The sequence below is a fragment of the Colobus angolensis genome, unplaced genomic scaffold, assembly GCF_000951035.1.
Source record: "Colobus angolensis palliatus isolate OR3802 unplaced genomic scaffold, Cang.pa_1.0 Scaffold27, whole genome shotgun sequence".
NCBI classification, from domain to species: domain Eukaryota; kingdom Metazoa; phylum Chordata; class Mammalia; order Primates; family Cercopithecidae; genus Colobus; species Colobus angolensis.
In genome coordinates, this window is record NW_012115932.1 from 16524708 (window position 1) to 16538426 (window position 13719).

The window sequence follows — 13719 nt, forward strand, 5'->3', positions numbered from 1 at the left end:
TGGGGGGTGAGGTGCGGGCAGGCACCAGTATGTTGAAGGAGAAATGCCCAGAGAGCTCTGGTGAGAGTTGCCTCCTTCCCCATCCCCTCCCTCTCTCTGTGTACCAAGACTGTTCCATAGGTATATCATGGAGCGAGTTTGGGAAGCCTGGTGTACGCAACTCACAAGTTCATCCTTTCAACCCCTTACCAACCCCTTTGCCATCTTCTCACAAGAGCCCAGGCCACTTCCCTAGGGCACCACCCTTGACATGGCCCCACCCAACACACAGTGATGTAGCTGAGAAGATCAACTGACCAACAGAAGATCAAGTTCCCCTTACACCATCTGCTTGGTTGTGGAGCTGGCTGGTAGGTGCCTGCCCAGCCAGGAACTACATTTCCCAGCACTCCTTGCTTCCCACATGACTAGTTGTCACCAATGCAGTGTGAGCAGAGGGATCCAGGTGCTGTCAGGACGTGGGGTTCAGTAGTGGCTATGCCATCTTCTCTTTCTTCTCCCATTGGGCTGTTTGGATGACACCAGGACAACCTTGGGGCCACAAGATGGTAGAGGAGCCTCAAGATAGAAGTGGTCTGTGTCTCAGGGCAACCATTGGAGGAAAACCACCCATGAGAACCACGAGCCAGGGACACCAGCATTGGACCTTGTATGAGGGAGAAATAAACATACATAAAGACTTCAAATATGCAAAAGAAGCAGAGAGCACACTAGAATAACATCCTAGCCATCTATCATTCCGTTTCCAGAAATTTTCAACATTTTTCCAAGTCTTCTTTAATACACTACTCTGACCACCCCCTCCCTCCGCCCTTTTTATTTTATTTTATTTTTTTTGACAGAGTCTCGTTCTGTCACCAGGCTGGAGTGCAGTGGCGCCATCTCGGCTCACTGCAACCTCCACCTCTGGGATTCAAGCGATTCTCCTGCCTCAGCCTCCTGAGTAGCTGGGATCACAGGCACACACCACCATGCCCAGCTAATTTCTGTAGTTTTAGTAGAGACAGCATTTCACCCTGTTGGCCAGGATGGTCTCAATCTCTTGACCTCATGATCCTCCCGCCTTAGCCTCCCAAAGTGCTGGGATTACAGGCATGAGCCACCGCGCCCAGCCTCTGACCCCATTTTAAATTGTTTGCTGGAGTATTTTAAAGTAATTACCAGACATCATGCACAAGGGCAAACAAAACCAAAAGGTAAACACCCTTTATCATGCTAAGCCACTGAGATGAGGGGCCGTTCATCACAGTAGTTAGACAGCCCTGACTGATGTGGTGGAGACTCTGTACCCAGCTGTGCAATTGGACATAACGGGCCTGTTCTCTTGGGCTGTGCAGTGTGCAGAGGAATGTGTCTGGGCCCAAAGCAGCAAGGCTGCCAAGCCTTCCAGCCCTCGGAGAAGGAGTTCTCTTTGTCCTTCTGGCCCAGCTGCACCCAGCCCCTACCGCCCACTTCTTCCTCCTTCCAGGCTGGGGCTGCCCAGAGGAGAAGCAGACGAAAGGTGGGATGAGAAACAGAGTGTTTTGCAGACCGAGTCTGGCTTGGGCTGGGCTGGGTGTGGCGGGGTGAGGCTGTGCTAGAACAGAAAGAGCAGGCAGAAGGCATGGATATTGGAAAGCCAGGGCCTATAGCAGGGGCTGGAGCCAGGGGAGCAAAACCATTTTTTTGCCTTTTGGCTTGGCCTGTGTTCATGACCCTGAAGCTCAGAAGCTGGTTGGAGCTTTGTGGTCAGAACCTCCAGAGAGCTTGAGTCCATTGAGGAAGGCATTACTGAGCACCAGTGGGGCAGCTCTGTGCTGTGGGCTGAATCCTGGCTTAGCTACTCTTCCCAGCCTCGTGACTTCAGATAGGCCCCTTCAACCCTCTGAGCCACAGGCTGTCTGTATTGAAAGTGAGGATGGGAATATCAACCTTACCTGGTCCTGGGGAAATTAGACTTAATGTACATAGGAAGCCTGACACATAGTAGGTTCTCAATGACTCATAGCCACAGCTATTGATCTCTGTTAACAACATGACACAAGTATAGGAGTGCAAACTTGCATCCATCCACAGAATGGACCAGGGCCCCAGGATGCTGGGCCTCACCCTCTTGGGAGCTGTTTTCAGAGGAGGAGAAACAGAAAATGCAGGGAGCCAAAGCGCTTGCCCTGGGAGCGGCCAGATCTGGTTTTGTATGTCAGAGGATCAAGGGTGGGTGGAATCCTACAGTTCAGGGACTCTTTCCTGGAAGGGGCTGGATTGGCAACAAAAGACTCCCTCCCTTGGAAAGTAGCCTCACAGCTGTCAGGAAAAAACAGCTGTGTGGCTTCCTTTCAAGGAGGTAAGACCTCAGTCCTATGGGGAAGCAGAGCAAGACATGATGGAAAACAGGAACTCCCAGGCCGGTTGGGATGGGAGGGGATGGACTGGGTTCAAAGCCCAGCTCTGCTGCTTGCTGGCTGTGTGACCTTGGGCAAGTCACTTCACCTCTCTGAGCCTTAGTAACATCATGTTTTAAATGCGGATAATGATACTCATCTCATAAGGCTACTGGGAGAAGAGGAAAAGATATTAAATCGAAAATGCCTTGCTCAGTGCCTGGTACCCTGGAGGCACTTAATTAATCGTCATTGTAAATCACTCCCCCTAGGGCTTAAAATGAACCCCTGTTTCTTCTCTTAAGAGACTTCTAAATATGGGAGACTCCATCGTCTCTTGTTTTCCCTGCATCGACTCCCTGGATGGGCTTGTCCTCTTCCACAACATTAAACACTGTTCCATGACATCGGCTCTGGAGGTGGCATTTGAAACCAGACACCCTTGCCTTTACCCTAAAAGGCACCCCCAGCCCCAGCCCTTCCCATTTTGGGAAGGGGCCTCCATTCAGCTGTAAGATCTTTTTTTTGTGTGTGAGTACATAGTGTGTGTATGTGTGTGTGTATATATATGTATATATATATATATATATATATACATAGATGGGGTACGGGAGATGTTTTGATACAGGCATGCAATGTGAAGTAACCACATCATAGGGAATGGGGTATCCATCCCCTCAAGCGTTTATCCTTTGAGTTACAATTCAATTATATGCTAACTTATTCTAAAATGTACAATTAAGTTACTATGGCTATAGTCACCCTATTGTGCTATCAACTAGTAGGTCTTACTCATCCTTTCTATTTTTGTTGTACCCAGATAAAGGATCTTGATTATTGTCTTTCCCCCAAGCCCTCAAGTCCAACCCACCAGGAGGTCCTGATGGCTCCATCATCAGCATGTATGTGATCTCACCCCTCCCCACCTCCACCGCCACTGCGAGGGTCCACCCTGCCATGCTCCCAGCTCTCTGCTGCACAGACCCCTCCCCACGCTCCCTGCTCTCACTCTCGTCCCTTCTACAGTCAGCTCTCCACACAGCAGCCTCACCTTTTTCTTTTAACTTTTAACAGAAATCCTAGACTTACAGAAAAATGGCAATAGTACAAAGCCTTTTCACACAGCCTTCCCTCTACTCCCCACATTTGCTTGTCTCTTTCTATCTACAGAAGTATTTTTTCTAGAACATTAGAGTCAGTTGCAAACATGATGCCCCTTTGCCCCTAAATATTCTAGTGGGACATTTCGACACACAAGGACACTCACATGGCCGCAGCACAGTGATCAAAAGCTGCGCTTGTGACATGGTCCTGGCAGCGGATCTGCAGCCCTGTTCACTGCTGCCTGTCTCCCAGAAGGAGCGTCTGGCTCACGCATCACCTTCTGTCCTCCTGCCTCTTCAGTCTCCTTTACCCGGGAGCAGTACCTTTGTCTGTCTTCACCTGTCATGACCTTGGCATTTTGAGTACAGTCCAATTATTTTACAGCACGTCCCTAATTTGGGCTTGTCTAATATTTCCTCACACAGTGAGCATTTAAAAGGAATAGGGGCCTGGGCATGGCAGCTCATGCCTGTAATCCCAGAACTTTGGGAAACCGAGGTGGGTGGGTCACTTGAGGGTCAGCTTGGCTAACATGGTGAAACCTCATCTCTACTAAAAATTAAAAAATTACCAGGCATGGTGGCACGTGCCTGGAATCCCAGCTACTCAGGAGGCTGAGGCAGGAGAATAGCTTGAACTCAGGAGGTAGAGGTTGTGGTGAGCTGAGATCGTGTCACTGCACTTTAGCCTGGGAGACAGAGCGAGACTCCATTAAAAAAAAAAAAGTGAAATAAATAAATAAATAAATAAGGTATAGGAGATCTCCTCACTTGCCAGCTCTCAACCCTACAATGGCTGGCTACCACATCCTGAGAAAATGCCAACTCCCCACCAGGCCCTTCACCAGGAGGGCTTTGCCCAACTCTCTCCCTCTGCTGTCTTGACACCAGCAATCTGACCTCTGTCCTCGGTGCCCTGGCCCTGCCACTCCTCTCTGGGGACTGATGGGAGGTTTGAGGAGGCTACCTGTCTTCTCACTTCTCACTGACCATTGGCTCACATGAGTGCCCCCTCTCTCCAAGAAATTATCTTAATCTATCCCATGTGATACTGTAGAATTTGTCTTGAGCCCTGGTGTGTGACAGGGAAGACCCAGAAGGGACTCCTTTGTATGACACAGGTAGACCTAGCGTGTCATGCCCTGGTGTTACTTTTTAGCTGTGTGTCCTTGGACAAGTTACTTAACATCTCTGATCCTCTATTTCTTCATCTGGAAAGAGGGAATAGGAAGAAGAATTGAGATAGTAAACGTAAAAGTACCTGACACGTAACAGGTTTGTCTTCTCTTTGGATGGTGAAATTAGACCCATTGCGTCTTCTGGAGAAACTGGAAGGGGATTGTAGTGGGTTGAATGGTGGCCACCCCAGAAGATATGTCCCTGGAACCTGCTAATGAAACCTTACTTGAAAAAGGCATCTTTCAGCCGGGCCCAGTGGCTCACACCTGTAATCCCAGCACTTTGCGAGGCCGAGGACAGAGGTCACCTCAAGTCAGGAGTTCAAGACCAGCATGGCCAACATGGCTAAATCCCATCTCTAATAAAAATATAAAAATTAGCTGGGCGTAGTGGTGGGTGTCTGGAATCCCAGCTACTCGGGAGGCTGAGGCAGGAGAATCACTTGAACCTGGGAGGCGGAGGTTGCAGTGAGCCGAGATTGCTCCACTGCACTCCAGCCTGGGTGACAGAGTAAGACTCTGTCTCAAAAAAAAAAAAAAAAAAAAAAAAAAAAAAAAAAAAAAAAGGGATCTTTGTCAATATATTTAAGTTGAGGATCTTGAGATGAGATTATCCCGGGTTGTCCAGTGAACCCTGAATCCAGTGACAAGTGTCTTTAAAAGAAACACACAGAGGAGAAGACAGACACAAAGAAGAGACGGTGATGTGAAGACGGGGGCAGAGATTGGAGGGACACAGCTACAAGGCAAGAAAACCAAGGATGGCTGGCAGCCCCCAGAGGCTGGGAGAGAGACCCGGGCTGAGAAGCCTCAGAGCCTCCAGCGGGAGCCTGGCCCTGCCGGCACCTCAGTTTTGGAGTTCTGACCTCCAGAACTGTGAGAAAATAAATTTCTGTTGTTTGAAGCCACCGAGTTTGCGGTAACTTCTCATGGCAGACCTAGGAAATTAACACAGGAATGAATTTGGGCAGAACAACAGCAGGAAGGTCCCTGTTCAGTGGAGCCCTTCCTGGATGGCACTGTCCGCACCCAGGGCTTCATTCCTTCTCCATAGAGGCAGGAGTGGAGGGGGCCCTGAGGACTGAGAGTAGGAAGTGGCCCAGTCAGAAGTCTTCTGAGCCAGGGGGCCTCCCAATGCCCCCTCCTTCTCTCCCTGGAGTCTCCCTTTGAAAGGGCAAACGTGAAAGAGTGGCTCAGTCCCTGGAGCATCCCAGGCTGCTTGGATCCAGGCGGAGTGGAGTTGGGGAGATGGCTGTTTGCAGAGGTTGTTCAGGGCTGACTGCCAGCACCCAGGGGTCTTGGGGATCTTGGGGGCCAGTGGGATGTTATAGTTCCCCTGCCATGGTGGTGGGAAGAGGGGGCCATTAATCTGTGGAAACAGAGTGGTCCTCCTGTAGCTCATTGCTTAGACAACATGGGAAGACATTCTGGGGTCCTTTTCAGACAGTTCTGCTCATGATACCCATCTGTCTCCAAATCTTCACCATTTCCACCACATTACACACTCTCCCAGACAACTCTTGCCCAGAGAACTTGATATCCTTAGCTTGAATCTAACACTTGGCTGCATGGCTCGTGCCTGGGCTCAATAATTTCTGTGGAGCTCTAGGAAGCGGGTGCAGGCAGCATGGGGCCCACGGCCACAGGTCCTTGGTGTAATCTGTTGCCCGGGCTTAGGTTTACTGTCATACAGAGACGTGTCCAGAGTCTCTGCAGTCCTCTAAAGGAAGGCTCCAAAGCTCTGTGTGAGTAGATCATAGGCGAGGTAGGGCTTGAGACCCCACTTCCTTTGCAATGCTCACTGCCTGAGCTTTTTTCCCCCTGGGAAAAGCCACTCCCCTCTTGGTACAAGTAAGCTGCGTCAGATAGCGGGCTATGGCACCCATGTCAGCCTCAGATTCTCCCCACCGCGCCCCCACCTCTGTCAGGGCCGGCTCAGGGGCTACTGCTGAATTCCCATGCGAGGCTCACTGAGCGGTCAGGAAGAGGAAAGCTGCTCTGGGAATAGCAAAGTCCAGGGAGCCAGGATCACAGGCACGTGGGGGAGGCAGTGGAGGTGGCTGTTTCACACTCTGTCACAATGGAGGTAGCAGTTTCCTTTTGAGGGACTGGAAATGTGACCTACTTCCTTGTAACAAGGATGCTGCGTCAGCACTTGGATGGAAAACACAGCTGAAGGATGTGCTCCTCCCTAGACAGAACAAGAAAAAGAAAGGTCTGTGCCCTCGTTTTCAGCATGCATTGTTCTCCCTGCCTGAAACACTCCTGCTCAGCTTTTCCATCTGCAAAACCCCTCTTTGTGCTTTGTAAGCCAGCTGGAGGAATTTCCCTAGGGAAGCCTGCCATGACCTGTCCATGCTCTGCTGCCCATGCTGGGGGAAAAGTCATAGCCTTTAGAGTTGGATACTGGGCTGTTTTGGCCGTCTGAGAACGGGGCCATGTTTGCTCTAAATAAGGCCCAGGCCCTAGCACTGTGGCCTGCACACAGCAGGTACTCAGTAATGTTTGCTTATCAGCTGTGGAAGGTGGGCAGGTGGATTAAACTCTCTGAGCCTTGGTGTTTTCATCTGACCACAGGACTAGTATATAATAGCTGCCTTTATCAAACCCTTTATATTGATGCATTTAGGAGGTAGGGGTTATGGTTAGTCGCATTGTGCAAAAATGTAAAATAACTTATCCAAGGTCTCACAGCTGGTAAGTGACCAGTATACCTCCTCATACCTTGTTTGAGGACCAAATGTGTGTGTGTGTGTGTGTGTGTGTGTATCTAATTCAGAGCAGTCAGTGTTTGGTACATGGAACTGCCCAATAAATGGTAGTTGTTTTGTTTATTACCACTGCTGTCCTACTACTGCTCCCAGCATCTCCCCAGGCACTGATCACACCATGTCATACAGTCTTGTCCAATTCTCCCTGAGGCAGGAGATCTTTGTGCACAGGTCTGCCCAGAGTAGATGCTAATTACATGCTAAAGGCATGAATACAATGAATGAGGAGGTGACTTTAAACCCAATTTCAACTCCTAAACTAAAAATGTAGTTCCCAGTGAGTATCGAAGACACTTCTATAAAAGCTCATTGTCATTGCTAAGTAAAATTTCATTGTAATCATCTCTGCAGTGTGCAGAGAATTTTTCACATTGGAAAATTCTTTCAAAACTGTAATGTCAGTTGATCCACCCAGACATGTGGTACAGAAGGGCATTGGGACTGTTTTGCAGATATAGTTGGCACCTGTTTTGTGAAGGAGGTGGTTAATGGAACTTTTGCTAACTGATGTCCAATTCATGCTCTACAACATCCTCTGTGCAATCTGGGGCAAGTCATTTCTCCATTCGGAGCCTCAGTTTCTACATTAACAAAATGTAAGTAATCCTATGTACTCATGTCGACCTAAAGGAAGAAATTTAGGCAAAATTAATATCAGTAGAGAGTTTATTTGGGTTAAATTTGAGGACTACAACCTGGAAAACACTTCCAAGTTACCTTGGGAAGTGCTCCAGAGAATAAAGGAGAGGCCCCAGCTTTAAAAGAAGACAGGGCGAATCAGGAGACGGGGTGATTCCAAAAGGTGTTTCTCAGGAATTCTCATAGGTTAGTAGAAATAACATTGATTAGTAATTGGCTATATATTAATATAGGCTATGAGTTATAATGTCAATGTGCAACATGTTAGGTTAATTTATAGTTTCTCGGGGCATTAGTGAGTCTAGAGTCCAAATAACAAGTGGCTTCAGGAGATGATTACTTAGCTCAAGGGAGTGGGGTGGGATGTGACTACTGTCTCATTCCAATGCCTCCCTGGGCCTGATAATTTAAAGGGGGCTCACATTCCTCAGATAAAAAAGTTTCTTTGCTTTCTCACCCAATAGAGCTGCTGTGAAGCTTGCATGAGGCACTATATATATAGGAGGGCAGTTAATTAGGACCAAACCATCCAAAGAGGATGATGGGAAAAGCTACATGGAAAATAACATCTTAAATGTATCAAAGAGCTAATAAGAGAATAAAGAATTAGCTGACTAAAATCTAGTAAAAAATGAGAACCCAGAGAAGTAAGCTTAATAGGCAAAGCTGTATTTTCCCTAAGGACATTTACTAATCCAGAAGAAACAGTTATGGTCTTGATGGCCTCAGGAAAAAAATATAAGGCCCAGAGTCTACCAAAAGTGGGGCCTGTGATAACTGTTCCTCTTTCCTCCCTTTCAGCTGGGATCCCAAATGGCTACCTCTGAAAGTTATGATGAAGCATAAGTAAATGAACTCCCACAGACTTATAGGTTCTAGTCATCTGAGTCATCCAGAAAACCACCAACCTTGAACTTGAATTAAGGTGGTTCCATGCTGGTAGAGTTCCCAGACTCTTGGTAAAAGCAAGCAAAAATCCTTTCTGCAGAAAAATAGTACCATTTTAGGTAACAAATCATTCTTATAAATGATTTTTCAAATCAAATGTCTGGCACACAGTGAAAAATAATCAGGTACTTAAGGAAATAAGACACCTGAGTGAGAACAACAGAAACACACACAAAACTTTAGTTATTAGAATTGTTAGACACAGACTACAAGGAAAATGTGTATCATCCTTAAAGAAATACTGGGGGACAAAAAACTATGAGAAACCATACTGTAAATTAAGAAAAATAAAATAAACTTTGAAGACTAAATAATAAAAAATTAAGAACTTACAGTCTGTTTAATGGTACAATAGATACAGCTGAAGAGAAAATTAATTAACTGGAAGGCAGACCAGAAGAAAGTATCCAGAATGCATCCTGAGAGACAAAAAGACTAAATATATTTAAGAAAGAATGATAAAGCACAGTGAGAACATCTAACTATTGTAATTGGAGTGGAGTTCTAGAAAGAAAGAGAAATATAAAGAGATGATGGCTGAGAATTTTCAGGTCTGTAGAAAAAAACCAATTTGAATATTCACGAATTCAAGAAGCCCCCAAGTAGGATACAAAAAAAAAAAAAAAAATCTATATTTAGGTATATCACAGTGAATCTGAAGAAAACTACAAAGAAAACAATCTTAAAAGAAGCCAGAGAAAAGGGATAGTATTTTCAAAGGAGTGACAGAACAGCTGACTTTTCTCAATAGCAACAATGGAAGCCAGAAAACAGCAAAATAACATCATTGATGTACTGGGAAAAGTACCCCAAACCCCTAACTTAGTATTCTATACCCAGGGAAATATCCTATAGAAATGGAAGTAAAATAAATGCAATTTTTGACCAAACACCCCCCAGATAATTGGTCACCAGTAGACATTCACTAAAAGTATTCTTCAGAAGGAAATAATCCCAGAAATGAATCCCAGAATCTCAGAAATGAAAGATGAGCAACAAAAGAAAAAAATAGGTAAATTGGATTTCATAAAATTGAAAATATTTTATGCTTCCAAGAACACTATAAAAAAGAAGACCCCACAGGATAGGAGAAAATATTTGCAAATCATATATCATATAAAAATGTATATTTAGAATATATTAAAAACTCTTACAACTCAATAATAATAATAATAAATAACCCAATTTAAAAATGAACAAAGGATCTGAACAGACATTTCTCCAAGGAAGATATATAAGTGGCCAATAAGCACATGAAAATATGTACAATTTTATCAGTCATTAGGGAAATACAAATCAAAACCCTTCAGATACCTCTTCATACCCACTAGAATGGTTAAAATAAAGTGAAAGAATAACATGTTGGTGAAGATGTAGAGAAACTGGAATTTTCATACACTGCTAGTAAGAAAGTAAAATGGCACAGCTACTTCAGAAAAAGTTTGGCAATTCCTCAATAATCAAACATAGAATTACCATATGACTCAGCAATTCCACTCCTAGGTATATGCCCAAGAAATGAAAATATATGTTCTCCCAAAAACAAGTACACATATTTATAGCAGCATTATTCATAATAGCCAAAAGGTAGAAACAACCCATATGTCCAGCAATAGATGAATGGCTAAAAATGTGGTATATCCATACAATGGAATGTTGTTTGGCCATAAAAAGAAGGAGGGGGACTTCTAGTTTCCAGTCCATCATATAAGGAGCTTAGAAGTTGCCACTCTGTCTTAACAAGTAAAAAGTTGAACAAACTGAAAAATAACTCTTTGTGGATCTGTAAGAGAAGTGAGGTCACTGGGCAAACTGCTGCCCCCAAACTGGAGAGACAGATAGGTGAATATAGAGAATCACAACTTACCAGAGCAGAAACCCATGAGTAGAAACTTCCGTGAGAGTCAGTGCCAGGACAGGAAAAACTGTAACTGGTGAATTGCTGGAGGCTTAGTATGGAGTCTTAGTTTGACAGTTAAAACTCCAGGGGAACCTAGTCATAGAGGGACCACCACACTTTTGGGAGTTTTATCTCCAGGAGCTCTACTAGGTCTTCACAGTGAAAAATCAGAGAGAAAATCCCTTCATGCTTCCAGCAGGGGAGGGAGAAATGAACCATTTTGAAATACCCCAGAGCAGGGGTCCCCAACCCCTGGACTGTGGACTGGGACTGGTCCATGGCCTGTTAGGAACTGGGCCATACAGCAGGAGGTGAGTGGCAGGTGACCAAGCATTATGGCCTGAGCTCTGTCACCTGTCAGATGGGTGGTGGCATTAGATTCCCATAAGAGTGTGGACTCTGTGGTGAACTGCTCATGCAAGGGATTTAGGTTGCATGTTCCTTATGAGAATGAAGGCCTGATGATCTGAGGTGGAAGAGTTTCATCCCAAAACTATCCCCTGCCCAACTCTGTCTGTGGAAAAATTGTCTTCCACGAAGCCTGTCCCAGGTTCCAAAAAGGTTGGGGACCACTGCCCCAGAGCATTATGTTCTTCTTAGCAAGGGTTACCTGCAGAAGAAACTATTTTACCAGACTGTAATCTGCTGGGATATGTCAGAGCCTAATTGACCTGGAGAAAGAGAAATACCCAGTTCCAGCCAGCCTTAGTCATCCTGTCACACACAGGGGAAAAAACAAAACTGAGAGGCACTGATGAGGTTCACAGTCCAGAGATACACGTTTATTAAAAGACTGAGACCTAGGCCACGTGTGGTGGCTCACTCCTGTAATCACAGCACTTCGGGAGGCCGAGGTGGGTGGATCACCTGAGGTCAGGAGTTCAAAACCAGCCTGGCCAACATGGTGAAACCCTGTCTCTACTAAAAATACAAAATTAGCTGGGCGTGGTGGCGCATGCCTGTAATCCCAGCTACTTGGGAGGCTGAGACAGGAGAATTGCTTGAACCTGGGAGGCAGAGGTTGCAGTGAGCCGAGATCGCACCACTGTACTCCACCCTGGCACCAAAAGTGAAAAAAAAAAAAAAAAAGAAGATTGAGACCTAATTATAGAACTATAGAATAGTTCCCCTCCCCTACACCTTATTGCTACATCATTAAAGGCTGATTTACTGCAGTTACTTTTACCCAGTACATCAATCACATCCACCTTTCAACAAGAAATTACAAGACATACTAAAAAGCAAAAACACATTTTGAAGAGACTGGACAAACATCAGGACAAGAGTCAGATAGAGCTGGAATGTTAACATTATAAAACAAATAATTTTTAAAAAATACGATTATTATGCTAAGGGCTCTAATGAAAAAGGTAGAAGGTATATAATAACAAATGGATAATGTAAGCAGGAGGATGGAAATTCTAAGAAAGAATAAAAAAGAAATTCTAGGCATCAAAAACTGTCACAGTAATGAAGAATGGTTTTGATGGGCTCATGAGTAGACTGGACATGGTTGAGGAAAGCATCTCTGAACTGAGGGTATGACAGTAGAGACTTCCAAAACTGAAAGGCAAAGAGAAAAATAAATACTGATTCTCACCCCCCACCCACCCAGAACACACTCACCAAGAACAGACTATGAAGAACTTACAGAAAAGTGTAACATACATGTAATGGGAATATCAGGAGAAGAGACAGGAGCAGAAGCAATATTTGAAGCAGCAATGACTAAGAATTTCCCCCAAATTAATGCCAGGCACTAAACAGATACATAAAGCTCACAGAATACCAAGTAAGATAAACATCAGAAAAATGGCACCTAAGATATAATACTCAAGTTTCAGAAAACCAAAGATAAATAAAAAAATCTTTAAAAAAAACCAGAGGGGGAAAAATACCTTACCTAGAGAAGCAAAGATAAGAATTATATCTGACTTCTCCTCAGAAACCATGCAAACAAGAAGAGAGTAGAATGAAATATTTAAAGTGTTAAGAGAAAAAACTCACCAACCTAGAATTTTTTACCCTATGAAGTTATTCTTCAAAAGTGAAAAAAATAAAATAAAAACTTTCTCAAAAAAAAACATTGAGGGAATTTGTTGCCAGTAGACCTGCCTTGCAGGAAATGTTAAAAGAAGTTCTTCAGAGAGAAAGAACATGCATAGGTTGGAAGCTGGATCTACATAAAGAAAGGAAGAGCATCAGAGAATGAATAAGTGAAGGTAAAATGAAAACTTTGGGTTTTCTTAGTCATAACTGATCTAACAGATAAGTTTGTCCAAAATAATAATAGCAACAATGTACTCAGATATATATATATATATACATATATATATATATGCTTATGTATGCTTATATGTAAATGACATGAATGACAGCAATGGTATCAGTGACAGGAAGACAGAATCAGGAATATTTTATTACTATATAGTACTTGCACTATCCACAAGGCAGTATATTTTTATTTGAAAGTGGACATGGATTAGCTGTAAATGTATATTGCAAACTCTAGGGCGACCACTAAAAGAGGTAAACAAAAAAGTACAAATGATACGCTAAGAAAGGAGAGAAAATGGAATTATATAAAATGATCAATTAAAATCACAAAAGGCACTAAAGTAGGAACAAAGAACAAGGGCAACAAATAGAAAACAGAAACAAACAGAGTAGATATAATTCAACTAGATCAACAATTACTTTAAACATAAAAATTGGTCTCAGTACACCAATTAAAAGACAGATTGTAAGAGTGAACTAAAAACAAGACCCAAATATATATTGTCTGTAAGAAAACCACTTTAAATATAAACACACATAGAT